This window comes from Lissotriton helveticus, chromosome 2_1 (genome assembly GCF_964261635.1).
Source record: "Lissotriton helveticus chromosome 2_1, aLisHel1.1, whole genome shotgun sequence".
In the NCBI taxonomy this organism is placed as follows: Eukaryota; Metazoa; Chordata; class Amphibia; order Caudata; family Salamandridae; genus Lissotriton; species Lissotriton helveticus.
In genome coordinates, this window is record NC_136059.1 from 454,884,619 (window position 1) to 454,904,194 (window position 19,576).

Below are 19,576 nucleotides of genomic sequence, written 5' to 3' on the forward strand. Positions count from 1 at the left end.
AAATCCGTAGAGAAATAATAAAGATACACGAACAACGTAAAGCAGCACAAGTAAGCGAGAAAGAAAGTAATTCTGATACTGAAGAGGTAGAGGACGAGAATCCCGCCAGAATAGCGTATGTAGGAAAACCTAGATTTCCAGATCGCCATTTACGCCTAGAACACAAGTCTATTTTTCATTCTCCAGCACCAGAACAAGGTTCACTAGAACAAGTATTCCAAGCTACCGATCACATTCTGAAATCACGAATCGGTTACAGTGAGTTAAGTACCATGCATGAACAAGAACTAGCCCGATCAGCAGTCCGATGGATTACTGATTCTACCACTTTTCCAGACGAAATAGTGGCACAAATGTTTCTGAAAATGCCCCCAGCCGAACAACGACTGGTGGGTATGTATATGATCCAGCACCTCATCACATTGTATGAGGGTCAGCACTCTGATCCAGGTCCGTTACATGATGTCCTGAACGAGTTACTCCAGTATAGATGGAAAGGTCTAGGTACCGATTTAATTAGTGTCATTCTAGAACAGCGCCACAAATATAGAACGTTTCTGAACCCGCATTTTGTTCATGTCTCACCCCCAGAAAGTAAACCATTTTACATGGAGAGACAGAATCCGTTACGAGAAGTCCACCCAGTTAAAGGAACGGGTGGCGAAATGCAGCGAGTGTTTGTTTACACTCCAATTACAAAGATGGAACTCCTCGAGATGAAGAAATTAATTCCCTGTCATGACAAAGATCCAGCAGGGTTCCATAGAGAATTAAAAGACATGCTCCGTATGGGAGAATACACATATCCAGATATTATTAAAATGTTAAAGGTTCTGCTGCCCGCAGGGGTGTATGAAAAGCTCAAGGAAAAAGAATGGGAGGTGGGAGAGAAAAAGATCGATTGGGCAGTTCTAGAAGCTGAAGATAAGGCACGAGTACCAGGTACCGGTCTTGGAGATAAATGTAAAGAATTACCAGAATTATTAATACAAGTTTTACCCAGATTATTGACAACGAGAAAAGAAGACTGGGATGCAATCTCAGCCTGTAAACAGAAGCAAGATGAGGATATTAGTGATTTTTATTCTAGATTTGAAAAGTGTTTTAGTATCAACAGTGGCCTCAAGACAAGTAGTGAGTCATACCCTCACCTTTTTGTTACTAAATTAGTCGAGAATTCAAGCCCACAAATTAAAAATCGAGTTCTGAAAGTCGAAAGTACCTGGCAAGCTAATACCCCGTCCCAGATGTTGCAAATGCTTCAATACCACCAGAACAGAATCAGGGAAGAACAAGAACACGAAAGAAAACGTATGAAAGACACGAAAATGAAAGTACTAGTTGCACAATCTGTTCCTCAAGACAGTCAGAAGAGGGGTCCGAATCAAGCCAGTCATCCTGCAGCTCCCGTTAAAGGGAACTGCAATTATTGTAAACAGCCAGGTCATTTCATAAATGAGTGTGCAGTTCTGAAACACAACATAGCTACTGGTAAGACTAAAGAAAGACCACGTCCGCCTAGACAAGAACAAGTTTCACAGACTCCTCAGCCACAGAATGCACCACAGACAGTTACCGCACCGCAGCCTATTGCTGCAACACAGCATGTTACCTCGCAGATGTACCAGTATGCACAGTCTGAGTATCCAGAGTACCAGCAGTATTCATGAAACAGCCTAGAGAGGGAGGTAGGCTTGCCTCTCATCGAGATACCTGTAGATCAAGAAGGTCCCTATGTTCACAGTCAAGTATTAGGGAAAGACAGAAAGTTTTTGATTGATACAGGGGCAAGTAGGACCACAATTAGTCACGCCGAAGTTCCAGGGGCTCCGCTCTCAGGCTCAAGAAATGTTTCCCTTGGATTTTCAGGAAAACCTATCGTAAATGAGATTTCAAAGCCAGTTACTCTAGAAGTAGGTCCATTGTTCCGCACTACTGATCTGTTACTTACTAAATCATGTCCAGAAAACCTATTAGGCATTAAGACACTGAAAGAGTTAGGTGCAGTTATATGCTGTTCCCCAGAGGGAATACGATTGTTCCTACGTGACTTTAAGGGTCACTATGTATTACGAGATTTTGATTCAAGACTGTCTAATGTTCCGCAGCATTTATGGGCGCAAGGTCCAACTGATGTAGGTTACATGCAAATCACACCCTATCGTGTGACTCTCAAGCCAGGTGTAGTGTTACCACGAATCAGACAGTACAGATTGCCACCTGAGGCTGTAGCAGCCTTATCCAAAATTATTGACGAGCTCATGGCTCAAGGAGTGGTTGTAGAAACTGACTCCAATGTATGTAATTCTCCGATCATTCCAGTCATGAAACGTACTGATCCAAATGCACCCCCAGTATATCGATTAGTGATTGACCTACGAGAGCTTAATAAATGTATTATTCCGCAGTACCCAGTTGTCCCAGACATCTCTTCCCTATTGACGGCCATTGATTCCGAAGCCATGTTCTTCACTGTCATAGACCTCAAGAACGCATTTTTCAGTGTTCCTATTCATCCAGACAGCCAGTTCCTTTTCGGATTTTGTTTAAATGGAAGGAGCTATATGTTTACACGAGCTCCTCAAGGTTTCACAGAAAGTCCTAGTATTTACAGTCAAGCACTTAAGAGACAACTAGACAACATTCACATGCCAACTGACACTGCCCTGCTCCAGTATGTCGATGATCTACTGACCACAGCCCGTTCTGAACGTGCTTGCGAGCGAGCATCCCTTACAGTCTTGTATTTCCTAGCCGAGATGGGGCACAAGGTGTCCCCTTCTAAGCTTCAATTCTGTGTCCAGCAAGTGGTCTACTTAGGACACTTACTGTCCAAGAGGGGTAGGCAGTTGACACCAGACCGTATCCAGTTAATAGCGAGTCTTCCTCAGCCCAAGACCCAGAAGGAGGTACGTGCTTTTATCGGCCTTACTTCTTACTGCAGACAATGGATTCCCCAGTATGCATTTCTAGCCAAGCCACTAATACAGTTAACGACACAGGAGGCAGCCGTATCGACTGTCCTCCCTTGGACATCTGAACATACACTTAGTTTCAATGAGTTAAACAAAGCCCTATGCCAAGCTCCAGTTCTAGCGACACCGAACTACAGTAAGCCTTTTACACTTTTCGTCACTGAACGTGAAGGTACAGCATTATCTGTTCTCACACAAGATCAAGCAGGACAATACAAGCCCTGTGCTTATTTTTCGAGCACATTAGATCCTGTAGCCCAGGCTCTGCCTGCGTGCCTCAAGTCAGTTGCAGCCACAGCACTAGCTATCAGACAAAGTGATTCCATAGTCTTAGGACATACCTTGACAGTACAAGTTCCACATTCCGTGGAAGTTCTTTTAAACCGAACACAAACTCAGCACTTGACAATTGCACGTTTAACAGGTTATGAATTGACACTGTTCCAGCCACACATAGAAATCAGACGCTGCAACATCCTGAATCCTGCTACACTGTTACCATCAGTTAATTCAAATCCTGACCCACATGACTGTGTGGAAGTAGTTAACATTACGACAAAGCCAAGACAAGATCTGACAGATATTCCGTTACCAGACCCCGACCTGACACTTTATGTGGATGGTTCATGTATGAGAACAAGTACAGGAGAACTAGTAGCCGCGTATGCAGTGACTACTGACACCGAAGTTATTAAGACACACCGCATTGACACCCTGTCCGCTCAAGCAGCAGAGCTAGTTGCTCTGACACAAGCCTGCATACACGCCAAGAACTTGAAAGTTAATGTTTACACAGATTCACGTTACGCATTTGGAGTTGTACACGACTTCGGAGTGCTCTGGCAGGAGAGAGGTTTCATGACTTCTCATGGAACCAAGATTCAGCATGGTCTCCTTATTCAAGCTCTGTTAGATGCCATACACTTACCGACATCTATCGCTATCATGAAGTGCAAAGCACATACGAAAGTTACTGACACTATTTCTCAAGGTAACGATCTAGCAGATCGCACAGCCAAGCTTACAGCACAGACTCCAGACTTTCAAGTTAATCCGACACAGACACATACTCCAGATCCGACTACATGTATGACAGTTAAGGACCCTACACAAGATGTCATAGATATCCAGTTACATGCTACTCCCGAAGAAATCAAGAAATGGTCCGAACAAGGAGGGGTCCAGACAGATCAAGGATGGTTAACAAAGGGTAGAGCCACATGGTTTCTCCCCGACTCTATGGTTCAAGTCATTATTAATACCGCACATAGTCCAGCACATTTAGGAGAAAAAGCTATGTTAGACAGTATCCAGAACATTTGGTTCAACAAGCATTTACGAGCTGCAGCCAAGCAGAAAGTCCGTACCTGTATGATATGTTGTCAGTTTAATCCAGGTAAAAGTGTCCCGGTGGAACAAGGTGGATTCCAGCCCCCTGACCACCCTTTTGAAGTCCTCCAGATGGATTATATTCAGATGGAGCGATGTCGAGGTTTCAAGTATGTCCTTGTAGTTGTATGCGCTTTGTCCAGGTGGACAGAAGCATATCCAGTCCCAGATTACACAGCCGCGACCACTGCCAAGCAGTTGGTTCGTGAGTTCTTCCCCCGTTATGGACTCCCTAGAGTCGTATATTCTGACAACGGCCAGCCATTCTCATCTGAACTCATGAAGCATGTTTCCCTTTTGCTAGGGTACCAGTGGAAGTTCCATTGTGTACGCCATCCTGAAGCAGCCGGTCTCGTAGAGAGACATAACCAGACTCTGAAAATCCGAATTGCAAAAGTGTGTAAAGAAAAAGGTGTGGACTGGCTAGTAGCTCTGCCAGTCGCTTTATTTTATATGCGCATGGTCGCACATTCCAGATCAGGTCTGTCCCCGTATGAGGTCGTATTCGGCCGCCCCCCTAATATGTGGGGTACTCCTAGACCCCGAAGTATTACCGATGTTTCAAGTAATATGCTGACAGATTACCTAGCTTCCTTGATGTCTGCCCTCAACTCATGTCGTTCACAGGTTGTCGCCGCATTTCCAGACAATACCGAGGTGGCACCGCATGAAATCGTTCCAGGATCTATGGTGATGGTCCGCAACTTTGACAGATCAAGTCCGCTGGAGCCTCGTTGGAAAGAGCCCCGACAGGTCCTCCTCACCACCCGTACAGCCGTGAAGTTGGAAGGACGCAAAGGCTGGGTGCACCTTTCTCATGTTAAACTTTTTAATGGACTGAAACCCGTCTTAAAGAACATTTCACAGGATTTGAAGGATTGCCAAAATATTGTTCTCAAGGACTGTCCCGCAAAAGACATTGCTACAACCCCTCCCCTGTTAGAGAAAACTCCACAACAGGAGTATAAACTAAAACTCCGGTCTAGTAAAATAAGTCAGTCAGTTTGATTGTCTAAGTCCTCCCCTAGGTGAAACGGTTAGACTGTTTCTGACATGTATAAAATAGACCCCCATAGTGAGAGAGTTAGTCAAAACTCAATCCGATGTATTGTTTTTCTATGTTTCATATTGTTTCTCAGCCTTATGATTTCCTGCACCAGTTATGCATTTTTCTTGTATTTCCCAGTTCTTCATGTAAATAAGTCTGCTAATGCTACAGTAGAGCACACGTTTAGTGATCTGCCTCCTCATGAACTCTCTTACCGCCTCGCTATGCGAAATAACTCATTTATCCGCATGTTACATTACTCACACCAGACCAGCAATGCCACTAATTGTTGGGTGTGTGGTCGACTCCCCCCTTTCCAGACACCGAAGGGAGTCCTGCCACTTTTTCCTTATCCATTCTCACATAATGGTTCGTGTGGAGCATGGTCCACGTTAACGTCATCCTCAACAGATATGTCTTTTCTTAACAGTACATGTTTTCCAGACAAGCAAGGTCTTCCCCACAGAACAGGGTTAGATCTAGAAAATGAAGTGTATAATTTAGGTAATTATTCTTCGAATTTCATGGTCTTGAATGTTCAGTCTGATACTACTCCAGACTTACCTGCTATTTCAGTACTACCAGTCAAAGGCGAATTATGTGTCCGTAATTATGGTTCTGTACATGTAGGACACAGTGAATGTACTACTATTGTCAAGTATAGTGACAGTGGGAAATCTATCTTCAAAGCTTCACGTCATTCTTATTTTATTTGTGGTCAAACTGCATATGTTCGTTTGCCCCTCGATTGGGAGGGAACCTGTTACATTGCCTTCCTACTGCCACCAGTTTTCCTAGCCCCACCTGATTATCATAGGAATACACATCTAGTACACATTAGACATAGAAGGGAGTCCCCAATTGTCGATTATACTGAAACTGCTCTAGAACAGTATACAGATTTCAACAGAGGGTTCTTCTTCTTTATAGGACCTATCCAGAATAGTAAACTGATCCGTAGCTTAACCAGAACCCTCGAAGCTGTAGTAAATGAGACTGCCTCTGCTCTAGGTAACTTAACTGAAGAGCAATCTGCTATGAGATTTGTCGTTTTACAGAATCGTCTCGTCCTTGACGTCATACTGGCCGATAGGGGCGGGGCCTGTAGAGTCATCGGATCTAGTTGCTGCATTTTCATTCCAAATAACGCGCCGTCTGTTTATTCAGCTATAACCAGACTCCATAAAATTGCCCATCTGTTACACCAAGATCCAGGCACCTGGACATGGTCCGGTTGGTTCTGGAATATAATTTCCGCATGGGGATGGAAAATATTGTCCTTTCTAGGTATTGCAGTAGCGATCATATTCAGCTGCTGCCTCTGTATACAATGTGGCCCTGCGATTTGCGGCATTTGTGCTACCTCTTGTATTCCTAGTCCCAAGCTCCGTTCTAAATCCCGTTCCAGGATAATTCGAGACGAGCAAATGATACTGTATGAAATGATAGATGGTATCATGAAAATTGATGTTTCCTGATGGAAACGTAGTGACAAGGAGGGAATGTGGAAAAGTAAATTTTGCCATGTTCTGTGTCCCTACGTGTCATCCATCATATGTTATGTGTGCATGATTAAATATGCATATGTACTCCCCATGTTCGATTAATGACGCAATTACAGTTGTGTCCACCTCTAGTATGCCAGTTTCCAGTCCTCGTGAATACTACGAATATCAGGCCTATGTAAAGCTACGTTGCCACGTTTCTCAGTGTGCACATTGTTCTATTATAAAGTCCCCGTTTCTAGGCCTCAAAAGGGCCTGGACACCAGATTCAGCTCCTGTCTCCAGAAACCTCGCTGAGGAGCGATACAGCCCCCACCTGTATCCTCGACCCTTCACTTACTTCCTGCCTCGCAGTGCCCGGCTCACCCTGGCTCAGTCTCTGAGTCTGCCAAAAGTATGTTATGATTCCAGTTATCAGTTCAGTCCTCCTTCTCTGCATTCCTAAGCTACTGAACTGCATCAATAGTTTCCGTCATTGTCTAGCCTTCACGTCTCCACGTTAGAGAAATACTGCATTTAATGGTCATTTAATATTCTTCATCACGCACTACATGTAGAATAATGCATGGTCCAGTCTTAGAATCAAGTTAGCCTTTCCTCTCCTGACTTCTAGTTTATATCAACATGTTCTCTAAACATCAGATACTAGATACTGTTTAGGTACATGTCGCCCTGACTCTCCAGACTTCAGTCTCTGCTCCTAGCACAGAGTTCATAGCCCCCAGCTTCTCCTAGTAACACGTCACTGCTAGTTTGCGCGCACCATCAGGTTAGAGGTCCCGGCCCCTCAGGTAGCCCCCTCCATGGTTTCCGCCCCATTCATGACATATTCTGTTACGTTTGCATCACATGTCTATGTATACGCCCAGTTACACCTACTTTCGCCCTTATCTTTCGCGACTGCTACGCGTCACGCCTTCTGCTCCACCCACTGCTACGCCTACTGCAATGTAATGCTATGTGTTTGCGTTATGTATATATGCTCATGTATTGTTATTAAAAGTCAGCGCGCTCATCCCAGACCCAGCCCCAGCAGCTGCTGGGCCCTGTCATTCTATTCCTATGCAGGTTGTCCTGTTCCTGTCCTTATGCTGTATTAAACCTGCAAAACTCCTACTACCTCGAATCTTGACTCTTATTTATTGAGCTATCTGTTATGATATATGTCTAGTCAAAAAGAGAGGTATTATTTATTTACCACAACGTGCGGCAGTATCTGGGCGCGACCATCAATACTCTGGCTGCCACAGCACAGCCAAACCCGGCGAGGATCGACAACATCCAGTCGCTAATCCAGAGGTTCAGACCCCAACACTCACTCCCAGCGAGAGTGTTCATGCAGTTGATAGGCATGATGGCCTCCTGCATCTTCATAGTCCCGCACGCGAGACTTCATATGCGTCCGCTCCAGGAATGTCTAGCACATCAGTGGACGCAGGCTCATGGACAGTTGAAAGACCTAGTGTTGGTAACCGGTCGGGCATACAACTCTCTGCATTGGTGGACTCCACACAACCTTTGCAAAGGCCGACCGTTCCAAGAGCCTGTACCACAGATCATCCTCACGACGGACGCCTCTCTCCAGGGTTGGGGGGCTCACGTGCTCCACTACACGGTGCAGGGACTATGGACGACACAGCAAAGGAAGATGCACATCAACTGCCTGGAGTTGATGGCGATCTTTATGGCGTTAAAGTCCTTCAAAGTACATTTGTGCAACATGGTCGTGCTGATCCGGACGGACAACATGACGGCCATGTACTACATCCAGAAGCAGGGGGGTACGCACTCTCCACAGCTGTCTCATCTGGCTCAGAGCATGTGGAAGTGGGCCATTCAGAGGAACATCTTCCTCATGGCGGAACACCTTCCGGGCAAGGACAACCAGATGGCGGATCTGCTCAGCAGGTACAGCCATCAAATGCACGAGTGGGAGATACATCCATCTGTACTCCGCCCGTACTTCCAGCAGTGGGGTCATCCAGAGATAGACCTGTTTGCCACAAGGGAAAACGCAAAATGCCAAAGCTTTGCCGCCAGGTTCCCTCACCCACTGTCGCAAGGCAATGCGATATGGATGAACTGGTCAGGCAGATTTGCGTACGCTTTTCCCCCAGCACCTCTCATTCCGCTGGTGGCAAGAAAACTAAAGCAACACTCGCTGACGCTCATCCTGGTTGCTCCAACGTGGGCACGCCAACCATGGTACACCACGTTTCTAGAACTCTCCGTGGTACCGCATCAACGACTGCACCTCACGCCCAGGCTCTTGACGCAGAACCATGGCGACATTCAGCACCCAGATCCGCAACAGCTCAATCTGGCGATCTGGCTCCTGAAGTCCTAGAGTTTGGCTACCTTAATCTGCCTCCTGATGTATGGACATCATCAGAGAGGCAAGGAAACCCACTACCCGAGCTTGCTATGCAGCGAAATGGAAGCGTTTTGTCATCTACTGTACAGAGCATGACATAAATCCGCTAGATGCATCCATTCCCAACATCATTTGCTACTTGTTACATCTTTACAAATGCAATTTAGCGTACGCTTCCATCCGAATACACTTGTCAGCCATAGCTGCTTATCTTCAGAACAGGCAGCACCTCTCTGTTTTCAGGGTGCCTGCCATTAAAGCTTTTCTAGAAGGGCTGAAGCGGGTCATTCCTCCCAGAACCCCACCCGCTCCAATTTGGAATCTCAACGTGGTCCTCACTAGGTTGATGGGTCCACCCTTTGAGCCTCTACATTCATGTGAGATTCAATTCCTGACATGGAAAGTGGCTTTCCTCATTGCCATCACGTCTCTCAGACGTGTTAGTGAGCTACAGGCGCTCACTATACAAGAGCCATTTATTCAGGTTCATTCCAACAGGGTGGTGCTCCGCACTAACCCCAAGTTCCTTCCAAAGGTGGTGTCGCAATTTCACGTCAATCAGTCAATTGAACGGCCCGCATTCTTTCCAAATCCAGAGACGGTAGCGGAAAGAATGCTCCATACCTTGGACGTTAAAAGGGCGTTGATGTACTATATTGACAGAACACAACCATTTAGAAAAACACAACAACTATTCGTTGCCTTTTCCGCTCAGCACAAGGGCAACCCCATTTCCAAAGCGGGAATAGCCAGGTGGATCGTTAAATGTATTCAGATTTGCTATCAAAAAGCTAAACGCACTTTATCGATCCCACCCAGAGCACACTCCACACGCAAGTTAGGAGCCTCCATGGCATTCCTAGGAAACATTCCTTTAGAAGACATTTGCAGAGCAGCCACGTGGTCCACACCACACACGTTTACCAAACATTACTGCGTAGACGTGCATTCCAATCAGCAGGCAGCTGTAGGACAAGCTGTTCTCAAAACTCTATTTCAAACTTCTGCAGCTGGCACGGGCGGCCGCCGTTAATGGAGGGACTGCTATGTATTCTATGCACAAGATATGAATTTAGCAGCCCACATGCCTCGAACTGAATATGCTACTTACCAGTATGCATCTGTTCTTGGCATGTAGGGCTGCTAACATTCATATCGCCCACCCTCCTCCCCGGCGCCTGTAGCAGCTGCAGATTGCTTCTTGCATTCAATCATTAGCATGGACATCTTTAGCACTGTCATACTCCATCTTTGCCGCAATGGCTAAAATCAATCTGGGGATGGAGTCGATGCCCATGCGCACTGTAGTCCAGGGGAGGAGCCACCTATCTCGTGATACTTCGAAGACTCTTCCAGGACAACAATGTGCAATCATCCGGACCCAACACTAGGCGGCGATCTATGCACAAGATATGAATGTTAGCAGCCCTACATGCCAAGAACAGATGCATACTGGTAAGTAGCATATTCATTTTTGCATTCTGTGTTTTCATATGGACCTGCTATCCTGTGTACAGACATCTTAGTGCATATTCTTGTATGTACCACTTGCAGGTCGTTAAACTAATTAAGACTTGGAGCTGGTGAATGGGGGGTGCAGGCAGCCATGTACATATTCCCTACGTCTCACCCCACCTACATTTGAGTGGTGTCACCCTGCTTGTGGAAAAGAAAAATGGCTGCCATTGACTTGACTTCAGTAAACATCTGCCCTGAAAACCTTCTTCATCCTTCAAATAATACTTCCTCTTCATTGACTTCGATTCGATCCGTTCCACCTTTCTTAGAGCCTGAAGTGTGGAGAGGTGTGTGCGCATACTGTAGCGAGTGTGCTGAAGTGAAGATTAGAATGTATTGATATCGCTTGCCTGGAGCACACTGGGTTCCTGTGTCTTGACATGTTTGCATCTTCATATGTAGGTCATGTGGTGTTAGCGTTCTAGACGCTACGCTCGGAGCGTGTGACGTAACACGCCTGAGCGCGTCCGGACAGACTGGGCATGCTCGAATGGCAATTCGCGGCAGACGAACGCCGGCACTGCGCTATACACAGCGGACGCCCGGCGCTCTTCTTGTTATTTACAATACATGCTAATAAAGCGATTTGCAGCAACCTTACACTGTTCCCTGGTCCTCTGTATGGTGCAACACTGCAACTCCACAGTGGCGACGAGGGTGGGATCTGCCCACAAGAACAAGGAGGAGCAGCACCAGATAGAGCAGAGGTGAAGAGAGGCCTGGGGCACACCAAAACACGCAGGCCCCATGCTATTCACCTGCAGCACCGGGGAAGAAAGACAGAAGACAAACAAAGCAGAAGGAAGAGCGTGGCAGAGGCGAGAAAAAACGGAATACAGGTCAGAAAAGCAAAGCGACCTGCGCAGCAGCACGTTAAGCCGGTGAAAACCCCTCGTGGAACCTGGCTGAGAAGGGCGCACACGAAGGAGTGGGGAGCAGTGCACCTAGCACCGCAACGTCGAAAGCAGACAGTGACAGCGCTCCTGGCAGCCCTAGGCGTCAAGAAGGAGATAACAGCGCGCCAGGCAGCTCCGGGAACCAAGGGGTAGGACCAGAAGGGCGAATCAAAATGAGCAGCCAGGCGTCATCACTCACAGCCCCAATCCCTTTTCTACCTAGGCCTGGAGAACCCCAGATGAAGTGGGAGGACTGGAGGGAGTACTTCGGCAACTACCTAGAAGCCCTGGAGGACGAATCCACTGATGAGTTCACTCCAGCGAGACGGAGACGGATATTACTACACAATCTGGGCCCAGAGGGCATAAGAGTGTTCAAAAATATTGCATCTCCACCGCTTCAAGCGGCTGACGCTGATACTTTCAAACAGGCCTTAGAAGACTTGGACGCCCATTACCGCCCGGCAGTGTGCGTCTCCATAGACCGATTCAATTTCCAGCAAAGGAAACAGGGAGAAGGAGAGTCAGTTGACGACTACGTGGCAGCCTTGAGGAGACTTGCAGTCACGTGCAAATACGGGAACATGGAAGAAGACTTTATTAAAGACCAGATAGTAATGCACACTACCAACAAGAATGTGCAGGACAAACTATGGGCTCACGGTGAAGCCACGTTAAAAGAGGTGATCGCAATGGTGAAGAAAGCTGAGCTCTCCAAGAGGTGCGCAGAGGCCGCGAAGAAAGAAAGCGCGCAAAGAGTAATGGTCAACAAAATTGATGACGCAGAACTGTCGAACAGGCACAAAATGGCGCCGAGAGGCGTCCGCGCACCCGGCAAATGGGCGGGAAAATCAGGACAAGCGGGAAGACAGTCCCCAACCACCGGAACGTCATGCTACAGATGCGGCAGTGCCAATCACACAGCTCAGGACAAACGCTGCCCAGCCTTTCGAGCGAAATGCATGTTTTGCGACCTGATCGGCCACTTTGAGAAAGTGTGCCGCAAGAAAGAAAAAAGAACAATGGTGAAATACATAGCTCAACAACCGCAAGATGGAGGCACTGGAGAGGAGTCAGGTGAAGATGACGAAGTGCTGTGTATCGAGGAGCAAGTACTAGGTGTTGACACTCAGCGCTCCGACAAGCCGCGAGCTGAAATGCTGATAGGTGGAGTGAAAATCAAAATAGCGATTGACTCTGGTTCACCATACTCCATTGTGCAGAGGTCGGTGTGGGAAGGAGGCTTCAGTCCGAGCCTAGGTTCACACCTCAATCCGCCGGACATCCGACCGATATCGTATACAGAGAATCTGATCCCCATGGTAGGGTACAGGAGCCTCCGAGGAAGGACAGCGACCTGTAAGCTATTTGTAGCTGAGAGAGGACCCTCTGTCCTGGGGTGGAGAGACCAAGGAGACTTGGGAATCAAGCTGGACCCGGGCGGCAAGGAACAAATCCTTCTTACAGACGATGAACAGTGGCCCGACGTGGACAGAGTGAGGAGAGAATATCCCAGAGTCTTTGGGGGCAATGTGGGCAAATTGGAAAATTGGAAAAATTCCTGCATAAAATTGTGCTCAAAGAGAACTCCCAACCCGTGTCCCACAAGGTCCGCAACATACCCATCGCGGTGAGAGAGGCAGTCCAACAAGAGTTGTCCCGATTGGAAGAGCAGGGTATCATCGAGCCCATCGACAGCTCAGAATGGTTAGCTCCCCTCGTGGTTGCCAGGAAGCCCAACGAGAAGGTGCGCCTCTGCGTGGACTTACGCGAGTTGAACAAATGCTTGGTGGTAGAGAAGTTCCCCCTCCCGAGAACAGAGGAGATGCTAGCGAAAACTAGGGGTGTGCAGTGGTTCTCCACCGTCGATCTCACGTCGGCGTACCATCAGATAGAACTCCACCCGTCCAGCAGGAAACTCACGTCCTTCATTACCCCCTACGGGTGCTACCGATTTCGCAGGATGCCCTTTGGGCTGGCATCCGCAGCGGCGGTGTTCCAAAAATTGATGCATCGCCTGTTCAGGGATGTCAAAGGCATTCAGTACTTCCAAGACGACATCCTGGTGATGGGTATGGATCGTAAGGGACAAGAAGGGGAGCGCTATATATACACCTAAAGAGGACTAACAATGACTACCTTCATAAACATACCAAGGAAATAATATACAAAGGAAAAAATATACCAAGGAAATAAGGGTCACCCTCACATGGAATCTAACCAGTGATCATATGAGGATTCCCATCAGTCACCACACGGAACCGCCCTTCATCATTTGGGTTCCTCTTGAGACCACTAATGATGTTATCTATTCTATTTCACATGGAGGGTTATGATGGCAGAATACCCGCCCATGATCAGATAGATTAACGTGGTCTCTCTTCTCAAACGGGGAGGATGTAGTAAAGAGGGGACTGATATCGTAGTGCAAAAAATTAGTGAAAGTAAAATAAAACTAAGTGTATGTGAAATAAAATTGGATGAGGGGGTGCTGAACGTAGCTTTATTCTATTGCTACCCACTCCGCCAATGTTAAAAAGTAGACAGGGATAATCCAATAATTCTCGGATCATCTAATGTATTCTGGGGTCAACATGTTTCTGCAATGTTGACTTCAAGAAACTGTTTGAAGTGAGAGAGGAGTTGTCCATGAGTGACTCAGGAACCTTTCGGTACCGGGGGGACAAGGTGATTCCCCCTCAGGAGCTGATCCCCATATTGCTGAACCAACTGCACAAAGGTCACCTCGGGATAGTGAAGACAAAGTTACGAGTGAAGCAGATGTACTGGTGGCCAGGAATGGACATCGCAATTGAGAGACATGCCAGGGACTGCAACCAATGCCAAGAGTCTGATAAAGTACTCAAGCCATTAAGACCGGCGTTAGGCCGCTTTGAACAACCCAGTGACCCATGGGAGGACATAGCTGTTGACATTCTAGGGCCGATACTGGATAGGCAAGGGATAGCGAAGTATTTGTGCGTGCTGGTGGACAAGTATTCAAAATGGCCCGAAGTGCACGTAAATGAAGTAATGGACGCGGAGGTTGTAATCAAATTTCTCACATCCGTGTTTCTGAGGGAAGGCATCCCGAGAACCATCCTGACAGACAATGGGCCGCAGTTCACGTCAGAGAAATGGCAAAGCTATATGGAAAGAAACGGAATCAAGTCAAAACACACGGCAGTGTATCATCCAGCCTGCAATGGACAAGTGGAAAGATTCAATCGCGTGCTGATGGGATCCATTCAAGCCGCCATTACGCAAGGAAAGGACTGGGAATTGGAGATCCAAAGAATGTTGTGGGCGTACAGAATTACCCCCACCACGATGGGGTACAGTCCTTTCCAGATTCTCAGAGGTAGACACCCGTTCACGAAAGACAATGTGGTCTGGAGAGAGAAAACGATCACCAGCAAATGGTCGCCTGCAGTAGTCCAACACAACTTGCAGAAAGCGCAGAAGGTGTATACAGACCACTACAATCAAAGAAAAAGGACCCAAAGTTCTTCTTTGGAAAAAGGAGAGTGGGTGAGAGTAAAACATGCCATCATGAAGAAGAAAGGGGAGAGTAGGTACAGCCCACCCCTACAAGTAGAAGAAGTGTACAGCAGAGCAGCTCTCCTTAGCGATGGCAGGGTGTGGTCACACGATCGCATGGCCAAAGTCAACAAGATAGTGAAGTAGCCGGAGGAGACCAACAATGACGTGCATGATCAGGCACAAGGAGCAGGAAGGGGAGAAAAAGAGCCCGAAGAGGCAGGCAGAGGAATGGAGAATGTGAGTATGAACATGGGAGACCACATTGATGCCAGCGGAAGAGAAACATCGGCGAGAGTGGAAGCAACACCTGGGAGAGCGGGACAAGGTCAAGTAGGAGGAATGGTAGAGAGCCCCGAACCAGAGCAGCCGGGTAGAACTTCCACTCCGGTAAGACGCACGCGTGCTGGGAGGTTGGTGATCAGGCCCTTGCATTTAAGAGACTTTGAATGAATGAACACTGAACACTGAACTACTTCCTCCCTTATGGAAATAAGGGAGATATGTGGTGTTAGCGTTCTAGACGCTACGCTCGGAGCGTGTGACGTAACACGCCTGAGCGCGTCCGGACAGACTGGACATGCGCGAACGGCAATTCGCGCCAGACGAACGCCGGCACTGCGCTATACACAGCGGACGCCCGGCGCTCTTCTTGTTATTTACAATACATGCTAATAAAGCGATTTGCAGCAACCTTACACTGTTCCCTGGTCCTCTGTATGGTGCAACACTGCAACTCCACAGGTCAGTGTAGTGCTTCTACTCACAGCCTATTCATAGAGGAGAGCGCTAGGTCTCTGCCTTTGGCACAGTAGCAAGAGGGGCATGCCTTGCTTCTAATCATTATAGATTGGTGACAGTTATGGCAGTGCGTAGCAGGGTGTCATTTTCCCTAATACCAGGAGGCAAAGAAATGGGTACCTATCACTTGGCGGGGTTGACATATTTGCATAATAAAGGTGTAGTGAGCCTCTCTAACTCCTAGGCCCCGGTACCACTGTAGCTGCTACACGGCGACCCAGGTAAGAGCATGCTATTTCTTCTCAGAACATACTCCACTTCTGAAAGCAGCAACACAGTAACATTTGCTTATTTATTGAGAAGATGTAGCACTTTCACCAAAGCGCTTTACATAATGAAACCTGAAATCACAGCTGAGACGAAATTGTTGCATTTATATATTGAGAAAATCAATAAAAATGGTACGCATACCAACTTGCCCTGGAAAGGCGACAGAGAGACGGTGTTTTTTAAACAAGGTAAAAGACTGCCAAAGCAGGGACAGGACAAACACAAGCATCTGCGTCTGCAGCATGTAGGGATCAGTGATATGTAGCGGTCCTGCGCAAGGGGTACTGCACACTGTCTTTTGTAAGCTTAGAGGTGAGGGATCTTAATGCCTCACAGCAGCCTGAGCTCTTCCTCCCCTGTGGTGCCCTGCACGGTGTGTAGGCCTCTGCCTAGACAGATCAGTGGCACAGCAGACCCTTGGGCCTTGGCAGGATGCTACACCTTCCTATTATCCAAAACCCCTGTTTACAGTGATCACTGTGCTGCATTGCACCTTTCACTGTCTGCCTCCCGCCTGACGTGGCTCCCGGGCAGCTAGGGAGATTTTTTTTCTTGTTAAAGGTGTTAAAGTGAGACAACCTTGGGACACTATACATACACAGATTGTACTCCCCTGGGAACTTGCAGGCATTATGAGTCTAATCTGGAGGCGAACAAGTGATTGAAATGCATGCTTCCTGTGACACTTTCCACAGCACAAATGACTAGTCAAATAATTCAGCCCAGATTAAAGGCATGTGAACATTTGCACTGTGGAACACCTACTTTTAGTTTACCTTTGGTGATATAACTCTTTAAGAGCTGAGGGCTCCCTCCTTCCCCCAGTGCTAACTCATTTGTAGGTCTCACCAACAGAATTTATTTTGTTGTCAAAGACCGATTGTGTACTGTTTCAGTACTTGCAGTGGGTGGACTTTGGGTCAACCCATTGCTTACCATTGGTTGCCTTTCTTGTCAGTCATCTTTGCTTGCTTCTTAGTGGCTTTTTTTACTTCTTCTCATGTTTGTCCCTCCCCTGGAAAATGGATTCTTTACCATTCTTCTGAATAATTTAATTGTATCCTTCCATTTCTTACATCCAGGGAACGCCTTTTTACTTTCAGCACTCTTTTGGAGTGATTGTGTTTTCTATCTGTGCTGCTCGTGAGCTGCTCCCCCATTCAGATACCCACTGAACAGTGTTCAATTTGAGCTGGTGGTTGCAGGTGGGGCCCACCAGTACTCATCTTTGGGACTGGTGCTTATTTTTCCACATCAGACTTTGACACAGAGCAAGAGAGAGAAACACCCACAAGGGGGAACGAAGGAGTACGAAAAGACAGAAAGATTGTGACAAAGAAGGTAAAGCAGGAACTTGCAAGAGTGAGATATAGGGGCAGAGAGTGTCTGGCACTGAAGTAAACAGGCAAGAGGTGGAATCAAGTCTACGTAGCCTTGGTATTTGGAATGGCAACATTCAATAGCCCTGCCTTCTGAGCAAAGTTTTGGGCCTATTATTTTACAAATTACGCAATTGTTCCCATCCCCTGTGCTCTCTATATTGCTTCTGTTCCCCTCCTGCTCTCAGCTCGTCAGCTGCTTCACCAGCCACCCCCCCATCTGGCTTTTTCTTTTATCCCCAGCACTGATCCTCTGTTGCTTCTCCAACCCTTTGCCCCCCGTTATGCCCTCCACTCGGCTGCATTGACATGCTTCTGCTACTCCATCACCTTTGCTACCCTGCCCGTTTCCCATCAAGTTTATTTTTAATACATTTTTTGAAGGGCACGCCAGCTGCTATTTTCTTGGATGTACTTTTGCACATATTTTTTTTAATTTAACGCTCAAAGATTGACATCAACCACCTTGAAACAATACATTAAAATGTAAAAAAAAGTTCAAGCTCATTTGTGTGCCTGCATGGTGGTGCATGCTTATATACATTATTACGCTGAACAATTTTGTCAAAAAGCATCGGTAAACCCAAAAGGTTGGGTATTGATATTGAAGGGCTAGACCTAAAGGCTTTGGCAATGCTGAATTTGTTTTTTTGGGTGGTGTGTGCTTATACCTTCATAGCTTTTTTTTCTAAAAATTGTATCAACAAAAATTTTGCTCAGCTATCATTCTCCTCTTCCCAGCTTTAATACACATGCTGGGATCAAAAAAAGTTATTTATGTCACCACAGGTTTTGCAGTTTCAAAGTATTTTCAATTTTTTCAGTTTTTACCTGTTTGCATTTTATGGGTGAAGCAGATGTGGGACCTGTGGGTGAATCTGACAAGATATATATCTTTAAAAACTAAAAAAATTCTCAAATAAGCAAGGGGTCACTTCTGTAGTTCGCTCAAGATTTTTTCAAAAAAACTAATTGGACAAATCAAAAAAAGTTAAAAATAAGTAGGAAAAAACAGAAATAAGCCTGTAGAGATACATTTCTAAGTTTTTCCACTGAAGACTGATTTAAAAAAATATATATAGTTATGTCCATCAGACTCTTCCAGTCTCAGACATACATCATTTGGGGCCATATGTATCGTCAACCTGATTTGCGATTCTGAAATAGCGATTTTTAAGAAATCGCTATTTCAGAATCGCAAATTGGGATGTATGTACAAATTCGCAATTGTTTTGCGAATTCTTAGTATTTCTTAATTGCGATTAGCAAATTGCGAATCGCAATTAAGGAATACTTTCCTATTCATTTCTATGGGCCAGGAGGCCCATAGGAATGAATGGGAAGTTATTCTCAATTTGCGATTAGCAATTTGAGAATCACAAATTGAGAATAATTTCAAGGGTGCAGGGGTGTCCAAAGGACACCCTGTTGCACCCCTCAAATAAGCATGGGTGCACATGTGGCGCACATATATACCCTAAGGGCATGTATGTGCGTCACATGGCACTTTGAAAAATGCAAAAATTAGCATTTTTCAAGTAATTCAAAAATTACCACCAACTTGAAGTTGGTGGTAATTTGTGATTCCTTAAGGACAATTAGCTTTCTTTTTGCTTCATACATTGCATTTAAGGAATCGCAAAATTTGCGATTCCTTAAATGCAATTGCAAAATAAGGAATCGCAAATTTTGCGATTCCTTGTTTTGCACCAGATTTCCCTTCATACATACTATTTGGCAAATTCGCATTCACATTCTGCGAATTTCGGCGTTTGCGAATGCGAATTTGCTTCATACATATGGCCCCAAGTCAGGTGTCCAAAAAACACCATGATACCGAGAGCTATAAATCGGTCCCCACCTTACAATGATTTTTCACTG